Source organism: Papilio machaon, chromosome 11, assembly GCF_912999745.1.
Source record: "Papilio machaon chromosome 11, ilPapMach1.1, whole genome shotgun sequence".
Lineage (NCBI taxonomy): Eukaryota > Metazoa > Arthropoda > Insecta > Lepidoptera > Papilionidae > Papilio > Papilio machaon.
The window spans coordinates 7,397,820-7,413,087 of record NC_059996.1 but is presented as its reverse complement, the minus strand read 5'-3'; the positions used below and the strand labels follow the sequence as shown (position 1 = coordinate 7,413,087).

Sequence of the window (15,268 nt, the reverse complement as noted above, 5' to 3'; positions counted from 1 at the left end):
TAGTATATGATGCTTACTGTCGTACTTTTTAATTCCCTTTATTATGAGAAATCTATTGAGCTTTTAAGGTAACCATTTAACGATCACCGGCATTAAAAAGGCTTTTGACTATCTGTACTGTCTGTTCTGAGTTAATTATAATCTGATTTAATTGATCCGATGATTTTTACATCTCCCTGGTTTTCAAGTGTAATAATCGTGTGTTTAATTTTTACCTCAGATATAAAATAAATTTATGCTCTTGTAACATATTTAATGTTGCAATTTAAGTGGTTAAGAAATCCATATAGAGATAGATCAATTCAGATCAAGACATGGAACAGGACGGCTTAATGTAACTTAATATTAAGACCAGTTCAAAAGCTTACTTACGCGTGTTACACGTCGACCTTACATTGATACCACGTGAAGTAGACTTAATCTGGTATTTACGACTGATAGATAAAATTATGATTTATGAAAATGCACTTTATTAATGTGTGTTAAGGTGAAAAGTTTGTTATAATTATAGCAAAGAAATAGTATGCGTTTAAAATTATACGCGTAAAAATTTATATACTTTATATAATTTTTGAAATATATACACGCTAATTTCTACATTTTTTATGTTATTGTGGCAAACAGGAACATTCGTGAAACAGATGTTACTGGCATCTATCACTGTAAAACCTCTTTAGGCATCGATCGATTATAATACATTCTTAATTTAAAAAAATACAAAAGAAACAAAACAACGGCGTTGTTTCATAGTGTCTAATTCCATGAAATTTCGTTTCTCGAATTAAATTTAATATAAAACAACAGTTAGAGATATTTGATTACGGTATTAAAAGAAATCGTAGACAACATCGCTGACATTTTATAATCTAGATTTAGAGTTTTTGTCGCGTCGAGAACAAACCACGCGGCTGTGCGTTGATAAACAGAGCAAAGAAAACAATGATGCGTACACATTGAACATTAACCGGATTCATATCATTAACGGCAAAGAGAATACTATGGGAAAATGTTATTTAATCTTAATATTTTTGGTTGATTTTTATACTACTCGTATATATCATATCTATCTGTATGCTTTATATACTGTGTATGCGTATATACTTTGCTTTAACTTTTTTATGTAGCGATGAGTTAATGAGATGAGATTTAAAGTACAAAGATGCTTTAATTACATTACTTAACTTTAAACTAAGTTCATCTAATTGAAACTCGTTCTATCAAAATAAAGCTGAAGCTTAATTGGTAAAGTAGGAAATTCTTAATTACCTTAAAGAATTTAATTTAAATTACAAACGTTTTTGATTACAATTTAAATTGCACATAATCTAATAAAGGACCATTAAATTAATTAATACAAAGGATATGGTTAATATAAAAAATATGGGCCTTACCATAAAAAACTTAGACAGTGTTTCAAAAACTTCATAGCGTAAACATACGTGAACCCTTAATACCGTGACTTTGGCGCCCGGCGCGTATTTTCGACAAATCATGGTTATTGAAACATTATTATGCGTAGGCTTGCGATTTTTACCAATAAATAATAAAGTACTAAACCGAAAGCATTGTGTACCATACAAATTTATGGAACATATCACAACGTTCACGTCAATAATATCAATCAACGTTGATTAAAGGATTAAAACATGTGTTTAATTAAACAGTGTTTAACAGTATTTTTGTAGTAATACAATAAGTCTGAAAGACTAACCACTTATGATTAAATGATTACATCGGTGATCAAATAGTCTACTTCTAGCATTTCATTGGTCATTTAATTACTGGATTGTTCTGATATTTACGTAAAGCTTGTTGATATAGCCCGAAACTCTCACATTTTGGACCTAATTAATCATCATCAACCTGCCCTTATCCCTATGGAGGGTCGGCACAGTATGTACTACTCCTCCATACATCTCTATCAGCCGTCATATCTGAATTTACCCCCTTACGCATATCCTCTTTCACACAATCCATCCATACTTTCTTTGGTTTTCCTCTACCTTTGTAGCCATCCACATTCATTCTCATAACTTTATTTTGGACCTAATTAATATTCTTAGTAAAATGAGAACATCGATTTAAAACGTAGTTGCGTAGATTTGTAACGGTTGATAGTGATACTTTTTAAGATGACTTGTGATTAGTAGAAACGTATTGACAATGTTCAATTTCTACATAACGTGTTAAACGAAAGCGGTCGTTTGCGATCCAATAAAAAGTAGGCGACGTGGTGTCGATGTGGAACACCAATAAGCATCGCGTTGACGTTTCGATTGATTCACAGATAATAAAACTTCGAGTTAAATTATAGCTTTTGGTCATTTAAGACGTTATTTTTGTATGGATTATTTATTAATGTTGTACCAATAATTTTAGGATTTTTAACTTTTTAATATTATAAATGCGAATGTTTGGATGGATGGGTGGATAGATGTATGTTTGTTACAAGACAAATTAAGTTTTTTTTTTAAATTAATTTCAAGCGGACGGATTGGAGGTGACAGCTAGTCCTCAATAAAACATTTCATGTATTCGCTTAGTTTTTCTTAGCCTCCCTTACATTGTAACGAGTTAATCCAGTTAATTTGTTTAGGAATACGTTAATTATGTCAGTGATACTAGTCGCGACATACTGGTAAGCAAATTGAAGAAAACTCCGACAAGTTTTAATTAAAAACTCCGCATTAAGTTTCTCTTTAATAGTGTACTCAATTAGTGTAATTACGAGTGCAATTGTTTTAATGTTTTTATAATTGTTATAATAGATAAATCTTACTAATATTATAAATGCGAATGTTTAGACAGAACGATTGCATGCATCTCGATGAAATGTGGCATAGATGTAGAATATAGTTTGGAAGAATACATAAACTTCTTTAAAGTTTTCTTTTAATTACGCGCGGACGGAGTCGCGGGTGTTAGCTAGTTATTACAAATTCCCTATATTACATAGTTGATAAAGTTTATTTCTACTACAAGTTGGTAATCATGTGAGATTGATTAACAGGTTGTTGTGGAAACGAAATAAACTAAAACACAGTATTGTGTAGTATTTCTCCATTTGGAAGGTCATTCGGCATAATTTTATAGTGATTGATGTGACAATAAAATCGTAATATAGTGGCGAAATAAAACTAGACATAACATTGCTTTAGTCTTTACCCTGTCACTGGATTAATTTAATTGCATTATATTATAAGATAAAGCTTTAATTATAATGTAGATACTTAACTTTATAAGATGATGTATGTGAATATATAATTTAAGTTCATTAATTTAAGAATTTATCATTTTTATAGAAACCAGTTTTTTCCTAGTACAGAGATATAAATAATAAAGTTGCATACTTGTTCGCAATTCAGGTGTGGTTTGTACACATATGGGAACAAGATTTTTTTTACGAAACCATACAGAACAAATATATGTAGCCGGTATAGAAAGGGCGTGCGCAGTGCGCGGTGAAAGCTGTGTCTTATCAACTAACGAGCCTTCTTATTATGTGGACATGTTACTATGTGGTCACTGATAATTGATTCAATGATTTTTTTTATAAGAGCCCCATCTCTTATAAAAAACAAAATTCAAACGAGCAGCGGGAACACCAAAGTGTTCATCGACGCCCATGGACATCTGCAATACCAGAGGAATCGTAGATGCGTTGTCAGCCTTTGAGATGGTGATACGTTCGCTTCTTGAAGGACCTTAAGTCGTAGCGGTTTGGAAATACCGCCGAGGACAGAGTATTCCACAACACGGCAGTACGCGGTAGAAAGCTACGCGAAAACCGCACGGTTGTGAATTGCCAGCCATCGAGATGGTCTGGATGGAATCTGGCGGTCTGTCGTAATGGTACAATTAAATTATTTTTAGGTAGTCAGTTAGTAACTATAATCGAATACTATGTTGGCGTAGTGTCACCGCTTAGCAAGCTTGATGGAACCATTTTTATAACTGGTTAGAATGAAGTGGTTTATTTACTTTAGTTTGTTAGACAGTAAAAAGTATCGCACCTGAAATTGCGGTTGTCTATGGGTAGCTAGAAAAGTTTTATTATCCGAGGGCTTGGAACTATTCGACCTGTTTATTTAATATATTTAATGTTGAAATGCCATCGACTTATAAGGGTCCGTTCACACAGACCGAGGCCTAAAGCTGAGCAGATTTTTACCGTAAATAAAATTGAACTTTAAACGATTGTAACAAGGTTTTTTTTTTAGTTTTCATGTCTTTTTTACGCTTGCTTTTAAAATTAATGCTTGTTACAATCGAATAATGCTCAATTTAAATTTACTAGAAAAAAATTGCTCTGTTCTTTGCTGTCTGTCTGATACGGACCCTAATGATGACTCAACAGACGTGGCGAATGTCCGTGCACAATCCGATGATTACGGCATGTTTACGTCGGTAACGGAGGTACCACACGAACGGAACCGCGCCGCATTGCAGTCGCAATAATTTTAAAATTTAAAACAGTGGTTCCACTGCAGAAACAGATGTACATAAACATACTGTTGTTTTAGTTTTTTGACATCTGTTTCTGTTTGATCTCACCTGGAGACTGAACGTATTAGTGAAATTGATTTGTGTCAGCACTGTGACTGTTCCTGTAGCACAAGATTTCGTTGCGGTGTCGCCAATGTGGCATCTCTCTAAGAATTGGCGACATGCGCCGACACACTCTTGACACTGGCAATATTGGAAAGTGTGATCGATTGATTGGTGAACACCTTTGATTGCCAATTTTTTGATATACGTAAAACCATTGTATGACTATTCAAAGCTTTCTTTTATTGCGCTATAATTTTTATAAATGATGTCCTAAAACAATTAAAACTTTCTGACTTTTCATTTTATAAAAATTAAGCTCGGTTTCTAAAATTTACTGTATCTTAGAAATGTTTATTAATCACAATTGCGCAAGTTTATTTCTAAAGAGCTTATGTTTTAGTTTTAAGTTCTCTACGCTGATTAAAAAATATTTTCATTAAATATAATCTAGATAATTATTCAGTAAATGCTAAATGGTATACTATTTAGGTGAACGACATTTTTCGTATGCGACATTGTAGATGAAAATAGTTTACGTAATTGGTATTTAAAGAAGCGAGTCCATGTTTAATTATATAATTTGGTATAATCATATTTGAAAACCTCTTTACCATAATTATCTTGCAAAATGTTTACGTAAACAACACCATTAAAATGTGCAACAGGTGATTACGCTTAATAAAGAAGAATAAATGTATTTTACCATATTTGGGATGTGAAAATTACGATATACCAGAGAAACTTCAGCTAATGTAAAGACTCGGTTTAGTGCATGTGCTTGGTAAGGAGTCTATTGTTCAGAAATGCTTAAATCGTCTTGGTTCTCAACCACATGTCTTTAAAAATAGTCACTATCCGTTCTTTGCTAATTTAAATACTGGCTGAGGACTACAACTTTAAAACGAGGAAAAAGAAATCATAGAAAAAATTGAGTTTTGAGAAGAAAGAACATTCTGTGCATTGCTTATGAGTCTATCTTCAGATTGGTTGTAACAAATAGTTACTTTTATTGGTTGCATAAAAAAGTTTTCAATGTCCGTTATTTGTTATTCAAGAATTACATTGATAAGTTTTGTAAAGGTCTTGAGAATTTCCGTTAAACCAATTCTTAGCCATGAAATTTTTATTGATTGAACTTTTTTCTGTTTTTAGAAATATGCCTTTTTATAACCCTTTATATATTTGACGGTTATAAGAGTTAACGGGTAATTTTTTCATTACCGGATTGTGTTTTTGATTTTGTTTAAATTTTTTGTTTCGTATTAGAATATGGATAAGTGGAGTAAAGCTGCTGATTACTCGATGAATGATATTCCAGTAAATATTGTTATTAAACAAGCCTGTGTGTGTTATTTCTGTATATACCTAGGGCTATAAAAGCGTGAAGAAAATAAATTTATTCTTTTATTGTATTGTTTCAGGTGAGAAAAGTATTAGTAAAAATGTCTTGCGCCAACAAGGAGCATGTAACTTAAGGTAAGTTTTGTTACTTCTCTAGATAACATCTCATCATCTATGTACAGTATGTACTATTATTCCATGCTTCTTTATCAACCGTTATATCTAAATCAAGTGACTTGAAGAAATCAATTAAATTAATTGGTTCTTTTCTAAATCTTTTTCTTATAAGGTTGTTAACTTTCGTTTTCAATTTCGAGTCCGTCTTTTAAATTTTCTCATGGCAACAACAGTTGTTATTTAAACAGTCCTTCATGTGTTCAAACACGAGGTCTGGCATGTATAATTATATTTTGAGATTCCCGTCGGTTTTTTTGTACGTCAATGTAACTTTTAACTATATTCCCAAAGGTTAAAGTAGAAATTTGATTGTATTTTTATAGTGTTAGCGTGTGTTGTATTTTAAAGTTTACAAATGCATTTCAGTTTTGAGTATTTTAATAATCTGTTACCGCAGATGGAATGTTGACAGTAATTTGACGGTGTGACATGAGAAATTACAACAATGACGTAATCCTACGTGATATAAAAATTGATCTTCATTAAAGAAAATTTGATACATTTTGTTAACAACTTATAAAGTATTTTCACGCGGCATGTTTCGAAGAATTCTGTTCTGTTTTATGGATCAACTAGCTTTCACCCACGACTTCGTTCCTTGTATTAAAAAAGTTAAGTTTATGCCAAATTTCAGCGAGATCCGTTGAGCCGTTCTGGAAATACCTTCAAACAAACATCTGTCCAACCATCCATCCATACAAATATTCGCATTTATAATATTAGTAAGATTTGAAATAGGAATTATTTTTAAGAAATTAAATATGTGGAGTTGACAGTGTGACCCAAAAATACAACCTTTTATTAACCTTGAATGTTTGTCTAATCCCCTACATGTCAAGGTTTTTCAAGGTTTCGTTCCACGCGTGCTCTTTTTAGTTACGGACAATGAAATTATTTTAAAAGTACCACCGTCTACGCTGCGAGGGCGTTTGTTAACGCAATTGTCTATGCCAATTCCATTACGACCTCAGTTTTTATAACCGTACGTAATTAAGACGTAGGCCATTGTAATGTATGTTATATAATTAAGTTCGTTTCTACTTTTTCGGACTTTTATTGTCGTTTGTTCGTACTTCGTTATTGTAACGTGTTGAAATTGTTACGTGCTATCAGAATAAGCCGGTATAAGTGTTCTTTTTGATGTATTATAATACTTAATGTACTTCCGTAAATTATTTCACACATTTTTATTGCAGAAGACCTTAAGTGAGCAGTATTTTTATAACTAGAATACTTTCTTTTTAAGTGATCTCATTAAAATTAAGATTATCTTTTAACTTTTTCTTACGAAAGGAAAAAAGGAAGGCTTTCATCAATCTTAATATTGGTTTAATTCTTTTAGGTTTAGTAACAAAAGGTAAATAACTTATGGTTGTGGAAGAAACACATGAAGTTTGCCAGAAATGCATCAAATGTAAATCTGTTGTAGGTAAAGGGCGTTAGTGTTTTATTATTAGTTAAATTTGCTCCACGGGGTTCCTTCCTACACCTTATTTTGGATGTTGGTAACTAGTTTGAATTCATGTCATATTTATTATGACTGTTGTCTGAGACATCGTGGGTTGTATTGTAACCGGATCAACAAAGTCGCTCGGCAAGTGCGGCCCACGCCGGGCTCACACTGGGCCAGATGCGGGTCAAGAACATCTTCGATCTATTCCTTATTACTATTTGCATATTTATTGTGTTGTTCTATTTATACGTGTTTGTTTGTGTTCTTTATCATAACTGCTTAGTATTTAAAGAATATTTGTTTTTAGTTTGTCTAATTAGACTTGATCACCCGGTCAATATCCGACTTTATGTGTTGTAGGCGAAGCAGATCGTCTTCTCCACATCAATTTATTTTTAATTTAAGTCCTCACTATCTTCTAAATAATGTTACCTTTCACAAAGTATGTGTTTACAATTTGACCGATCGGCCTTCTGATAAATAATAAGGAATATTTCTTTGTTCCTATGGGAAAAAGAATTGTGCCGATTGAGTCGATAGGCTCTATTAGCAACAAAAATCTTTTAGTACTAGGATTCCATGATATTTTTTGAGGTAGTAATGAGTGCACGTTATCAATTACGAAAGTTTTACGTATCTACAGACTAAATAGGTGTAAAAATTTATTTCACGTGATATAGATGGCGCTTCGTTATCGGATAGCCTCTGATATTTTATGATGGACATATACGGCGACTAGGATGTACGAATAGTTTCTCTTCTAACCCGTTAAAGGCATCTAGTTATGGCATCTATGTATTTTAATACTTGAAATGTAAAACAGTTTTTTGTTTAGACTGTGACCTTAACAATTAGACATCTTATATATAAAATTCTCGTGTCACGGGGTTCGAACTTCAACTCCTCCGAAACGGCTTGACCGATTCTCATGAAATTTTGTCAGCATATTCAGTAGGTCTTAGAATCGGCCAACATCTATTTTTCATTTTTTTTTTAACTGCGCGCGGACGGAGTCGCGGGCGACAGCTAGTTTTATCATATTAAGTTCCAACACACAGTCGTACCAACCTATATAAGTGGCCATTGTCATTTAAATTCGCAATCAATACTTTTGCCCACCGGTGTATGGTCACCTAATAACATACCTTATTAGTTATGCGAGTTTCACACGTGGGCGCATCAGTAAGGCAGAGTAGTACACGGTGCAGTACTGCTAGGTCGAGCTATACCGACCTGAGCCCGTAGGAGAAGTCGTATTCGATTTAGCTACATCGCTAGTATAAGTCAAAATGTGGACACGTCACTAGCAAGTGACTTATCGAAATTTACAGTCAGTCGCTTTTCAAATCTTACTTTGTATTGCACAGTGCTATTTTGATAAAAGTGTGCGATCAAATATTTGAAGTACTGTAATATCTACTGCTCTGCCTCAAATTTTCTGCCCTCGTGGAAACATAGCGTTAGTGTAGTAATTAATCAATCATCAATGGAGTGTTTATGTAATGCATGTAGGCCAGGTCGCTTTCCTTTGTATGTCCTCGGACGTGACAACGCGACGCTTTCAAAAACTATTGTCATACAATTATGGTATATCAATATAATTAGTTGACTAAAATGATACGGATATTTGGGAATGAACTAGATTTTTCAGAATATTTTTAACATTAAATTTTTTTTAGGAATTTTTTTAATTTCTTTTACTGTAGATTCGTACTAAATCTACGCTAATGGGATGGCCCTTTTTGACTACGAAAAGTCTCTAGTTACATTCATTAAGTTTTGGGGCAAATATAATTAATACATTTACAAACAAATATTAAAAAGCATCGTGTCATCTGCAATTATTAAAATCAATATACAATTAAGTATTACGTAATGTAGAAAATTTTGCAATTTTTACGTAATAGTTTTTACTAGAAATTTTCAATAATTTAAACAAACAAGTTCGTTTGAGAAATCACAAATATTTAATCACTAGTAAAAGCTCAAGCGAGATTAGCTAACGTTAATTGACGCATAAATCAACATCAGTTAGATTTTATCAAAACGTTTAAACTGAGATAGCAAATACTTAAGATGTAATATTAAAAAGAAATTTATATATTTATTACTAGCTGTCGCCCGCGACTCCGTCCGCGCGCAGTTAAAAAAAATGAAAAATAGATGTTGGCCGATTCTCAGACCTACTGAATATGCTCACAAAATTTCATGAGAATCGGTCAAGCCGTTTCGGAGAAGTATGGCAACGAAAACTGTGACACGAGAATTTTATATATTAGATGTTCGTTTAGGATTATCTTTTTTTTATTTATGAGTTCCTTTTTAGATGTTTGATATCATATGCTTTGTTAATTCATGTCTTATTTGATAGATTTAAAACTTAAAAAACAAGATAGAAAAAAGTCGTTTCGGTAATAGAAACATTTGTTACAAATATTATTTTTCTATTACTCTCAGTTAATCTGTTACATAGTTACAATTAACAAATTATAAGGTTTTTAAATAAGTAATATTTATTACAGATCTGCAATTAACTTCTATTTTGTACTTATGCAACTTTCATATGCAGTAATATATTAACTTTTTCGTGCTAAGGTCATCGTGTGATGCCAACGATTGCACTCGACTAATACCTACCGGTATGTAAATCGTTTTTTTATCAATTATACAAATACGATGATCGATCGTTACGTATAGTAATTTGTAACTAATTATAAAGCGTTATTAAGTTTCTTTTATTTAAGTTTTAAAATTTTAGAATCAGAAGTTACTCAACTAGTATTTTTTTAAAGCAAAGAAAATTAAAAACTTTGTGTCTTCGCTTAAATGGTCACATCTAAATATTTCTTAAACGTCTCGATAATCTTAAACTAGCTTTTACCCGCGACTCCGTCCGCGCGGAATAAAAAAAATATAGAAAACGGGGTAAAAATTATCCTATGTCCGTTTCCTGGTTCTAAGCTATCTGCCCATCAATTTTCAGTCAAATCGATTCAGCCGTTCTTGAGTTATTAATGGTGTAACTAACACAACTTTCTTTTATATATATAGATAATATTTATTTAGATGTCACTAAGCACTAAATATCCTTCATCATCAGCTCACTATACATTCCCACTGAGGGTCTCGGAACCTACTCTAAGCGGGGTGTAAATATCCTTACTTGTTAATAATTATTATTAATAAAAGATCATTATTATTAAAGTTTTATTACCGTAAGTGTTAGTATGAATACCACGCAACAATCGTCGGAACATCCATGTGATTTGCTGTCCAGTGACATGTAAACAGTATTCAGTCTGCTTCAATGTGGGTCTCATAGAAAGTCAATTATTTAACTAATGAATTAACCATTGCGTTGTAACGTTCCATTCTATTCAGCTTTCGGTAAACGTTTAAATGTCATGTGTAAAAGATGTAGATGTTTTGTTTAGTATAATTATGTCTAGACAGCAGTGATTCTCAAAGTAGTCCTGGTCCCTGAGGTCTATTGATTATCGGGTGGAGGTGTCTAATGGCGGGAAATAATGTTAAGGTTTCATTAGTTGAAGAAATCTAACAGCTGAGGAGAAATTGAAGAAAGAGAAATTGAGAGAGAAATTGCTTTACTGGAAAATCTTTTGTTAATGAATTCAAAAAAGAAGGAACTTCACGATTCTGTATGTCACCTCAGAACTCCTAACAAACATGATCAGCGATCGCAAGTTTAAGTCTCAATTTAATTCTCTGCGAAACTGCTCTCTACTTATTTAATATGTTCATGAAATATACTAAGTACTCTCTACTATTTTACTACAGTTACGTTTTAACTATTGATATATTTGGTTATCGATGACGTCATTTCATCACAAAAGCATTAACATCTTTGTTTCATTCAGTGCGAGCAGTATGCAACGGTCGATTAAATGCAAATTTGATTACATGCAGAATGCTGGAATTGCAAATTCGTGAGACCCAGAGGTCGGTGGTGTCGTGTAATTTTCTAACAGGCTTTTGAATATTAAAGCTTTAAAATTCTTTAAAGATTTTACAATGATCTCAAAGTCAAGATATAATGATAGAAGACTACATTAGACATTTTAATGATAGAGTATAGAAAGAAATCGAAAAATTAGCAGCGCGCCTAACTTTAGTTCTCTTTCCCTTCCTACCCTTTTCTTGGATGGAAGTGGATTTGACGGAGACGGGCATGTATAGGAAGGAGGAAATATTGTATTTCTGTGCATCCCCTCTTCCGTCGATTAAAGGTAGGCAACGCATCTGAAATGGCGAATATATATATGGGCAAGGGTGGCTTTGCTATTTCGGCAAACTCAGCTGGCCGCTCGCTCGTTTGCCACGTTGTGACATAAAAAATATATATTTTTATTTGGCCTAAATACCTTTATTTCGTGTCTGTTATAAGTACTTAAGTAAAACGCCTTTCTTTTGTTATAACAAACAAACGAATTGAATTATGCTAATATTTCTCGTTACGACATTTAAAGTCCGGTCGTCAAGAGAATAGTTCTGAGAGTCAAAGGTTCCAAAGGGGCTTGGCTCTGCGGATTGAATGACAATGAATGAATGTACATCGGTACACCGGAAGTCAATGTCAACATTGACATGTCAATACAAATAAACCATAGATTATAAATTCATAAATTATTTCACACTTTTTAATGTGTTTACTATAAAAAGTGGTTGGAGTTATGTAATAAAAGAAAAATTGTTTACTAAACTCTATTTGATATATACTTTCTAATTTTATATCTACTCACGAACTTGCCATATAGTATGGAAATACACCACAATTTTTTAATGATACTAGCTGTCGCCCGCGACTCCGTCCGCGCGCAGTTAAAAAAAACTTAATAGCGGTATGAAAAATAGATGTTGTCCGATTCTCAGACCTACTGAATATGCTCACAAAATTTCATCAAAATCGGTCAAGCCGTTTCGGAGGAGTATGGCAACGAAAACTGTGACACGAGAATTTTATATATTAGATTTCTTCTATACAATATCTGTATATGTAGTTCAAAATAATAAAAATTAAAAAACCAAGGTTAGATCTTGTATGATTTTCACAATCGTTACGTTAAACGCACGGAACAGACTACTAAAAAATAGACTACTTACTTCTTTTTCTAGATAAATACTTTTTCACAATGTTATGATTTAAACTAATTACTACGAATCAAACGTAAGGAATTGTTAGCTATTTATAAGGGTTGGTTTATAAAGGTAATAGCAAAAAGTTTGTATAAGGTCGCATCAATTAACTCGTAAGAAATAAAAGCGCCGTTATCCATGGACTTGTTAATAAGTTGTGAGAAAGTTATACTGAACAAAGATCGATTGTGATGGAAATAATGTCCCTTATGTATTGATAAAAATCATGTATCAAAACATATAAAGATTAACAAGCGTTGTCGTTGTTTCACTAAGTAAATAAAATCTCTAATTGCTGCTATTAACTATAAACTATGATAGTTTTATAATTAATTAAAGATGTAGTGCTAAAAGACATGAATGAATACCAAGTCTCAGATGATGTCGAGGACAGAGCGAAGTGGAAGTAACTGATTAGGAAAGCCGACCCCACCACCATGTGGGATACGAGCTAGGCAGAGAGAGAGAGAGAGTTCGTTAATTATAATATGTGACGGTACATAAGTGTTACGTTGTAAATAAGACGTGACTCAACGATGTTGATTAATGAATGCAATGACTTTCTTTACGCCTTTACCGGTTGTGTAACAAACATATTGAAAAGGGCATCTTTCAAATACTGTGTATTTAGTTGATATCTAGATAGACTGATTAATATTGATTCTGAATCTAAGATAGAAACTTAATAATTTAAACTTTAGGAATAAGCTTCAAGCAACAATACTAAATTGTTATTGCTGTTTCAAAAATTACAATAAAAGTAAAATGTCGTAAATATTTTAATTTCTATAATGTCTTCTAATATCTTCAGAAGTGCACAAGTTTGCGGTGAAGACAATCTGGAAGTGATTACGAGAAATGACATAGATTTGATATTCGCTAAACCGAGAAATATTTTATATGAACATGAAATTTATCTGTCGTGTAACATAAGAATTTTGGGCAAAAAAATATTTTTTTTTACTTACCGATTTGTTTCAACGATGTCGTGTTTTTGTCATCGGTAACCATCTTTACTCATAGTTGAATATATTTTTTTTTGTTTTACAATCAAGAAATAGCCATTTCACATACAAAGATTAGTTTTACGTGCTTAATACTATTCGAAATTACTGCACAGATTATCTTGTACGCGAAGTAAACGAATTGCTCATATAACAGTCAAAATTAAGCAGTTAAGCGATCGTATATAAACGACACTATTTGCTCTGTTCGTTATCTACTCTACGCAATAACCGTTGCCTTTGCTTAGTGTGACTGCACTCTTGCATAACACGGCTGCGGCCGCTTGCAATCGATATCGATATTGATATCGATTAAATTTCGATTCTTGACTATCGATAAAAATTAATCGATTGAACTGCTTTGACGTTTAACGTTAAAAATCCATGTTGCTCTTAAATTTTTTTCAAATATCAATTAGTTGAAGTCTTTGCTCATAGAACCAATGAACTTTATGGTATGAATTTAAAGTTAATTTGAAAGGCATTATTTATTTTAAAGATAAAATAATAACACAATTATTGTCTATACTGTAAATTCCACAATTTTAATTGACATACTAGTTAATAAATGCACTATGTAAAAGTTATGTCTAGAAACAATAGATAACATAACAATTGACTAGTAAGTGGTAACAGTTTGACATAGAATCCTCAATTTGACATTTCCTGTCGGTCCGTTACATCGACAGTCGCTTGACCAAGCAATTAGGAGCTGTGTGTTTGTTGACATTGCAGCCCAGGTCTATTTGCACTTCCCACGTTCAAACCCTTTGACGATACGTACTCCTTAGAATATCTTATAAATATACCCAAGTGGTCAAGATTAATTGCCATAAGGTGACCCAGTACTCTATAGGATTAAGTACAGAACTCTGTAACACGTTTTAGTTAGTTTTTCTTTAACATTATTTTAGGACCATTGCAAATAGCAAAGTTTTTGTAAGAATGTGAGTTACGAAGGGGAGTTCAGGATTTTTCCAAGGAAATATCATGAAGCAGTGGAAGAAAGAGGATAGTAATTAATATTACATCTTAATAAACTTCTAAATTAATGTGTTAAAACTGCTAATACATCTGAAAATAACGTTTCACTCTGTTATTGCACTCATTTGTAGACTTGAAAATGCAGGTCATGGGAAAATTAAATAAAGCAGTCAATTACAATAGTAAGCAGTGATTGTTTTAAAGTGATGTCCATACAATTGACAAGTGGGTTCAGTAAACTTTGACAACTACGTGTAATGACCACGCAACCTGGATCTGAATTGGACGATTGTTTCACTTTTGCGACATTTTGCTGAGACGATCTGTTTTTGGGTTTTCACTATCAAAAAAATACTGTACCTTCCTTTATATTCTTTTAAAAAATTGTAAAAACAGTATGTTTGTATACAAGTTTTCCGGCAGTAGAAACCCTACGGCAATTTTATAACGAATGAAAAATTAATAATTACACCAAATTTGTTTTAATTTTACTGCTGTTTAAAGTTACCTATCTTAGATTACTATTTATAATGTTTCTCATATCAATTAAATTTGCAACTGTTTGTTAATTGACTTCCAAATATCCTTTATATTAATCACTGTA

The 15,268-nt window shown here is 32.5% G+C and overlaps 1 protein-coding gene across 3 annotated transcripts in view; it reads left to right on the top strand.

Moving 5' to 3' along the window:
- Positions 1-15,268, top strand: part of LOC106717688 (myosin-2) — an 87,787-nt gene that overhangs the window by 33,923 nt on the left and 38,596 nt on the right. Inside the window, exon 2 of one of the 3 annotated variants that reach the window (XM_045680125.1) lies at positions 5,973-6,027. The exons of the other annotated variants lie outside the window; for them this stretch is intronic. The gene's annotated coding sequence lies outside the window, so the exon portion shown is untranslated. The remainder of the gene's footprint in view (positions 1-5,972; positions 6,028-15,268) is intronic. 3 annotated transcript variants of the gene reach the window in all.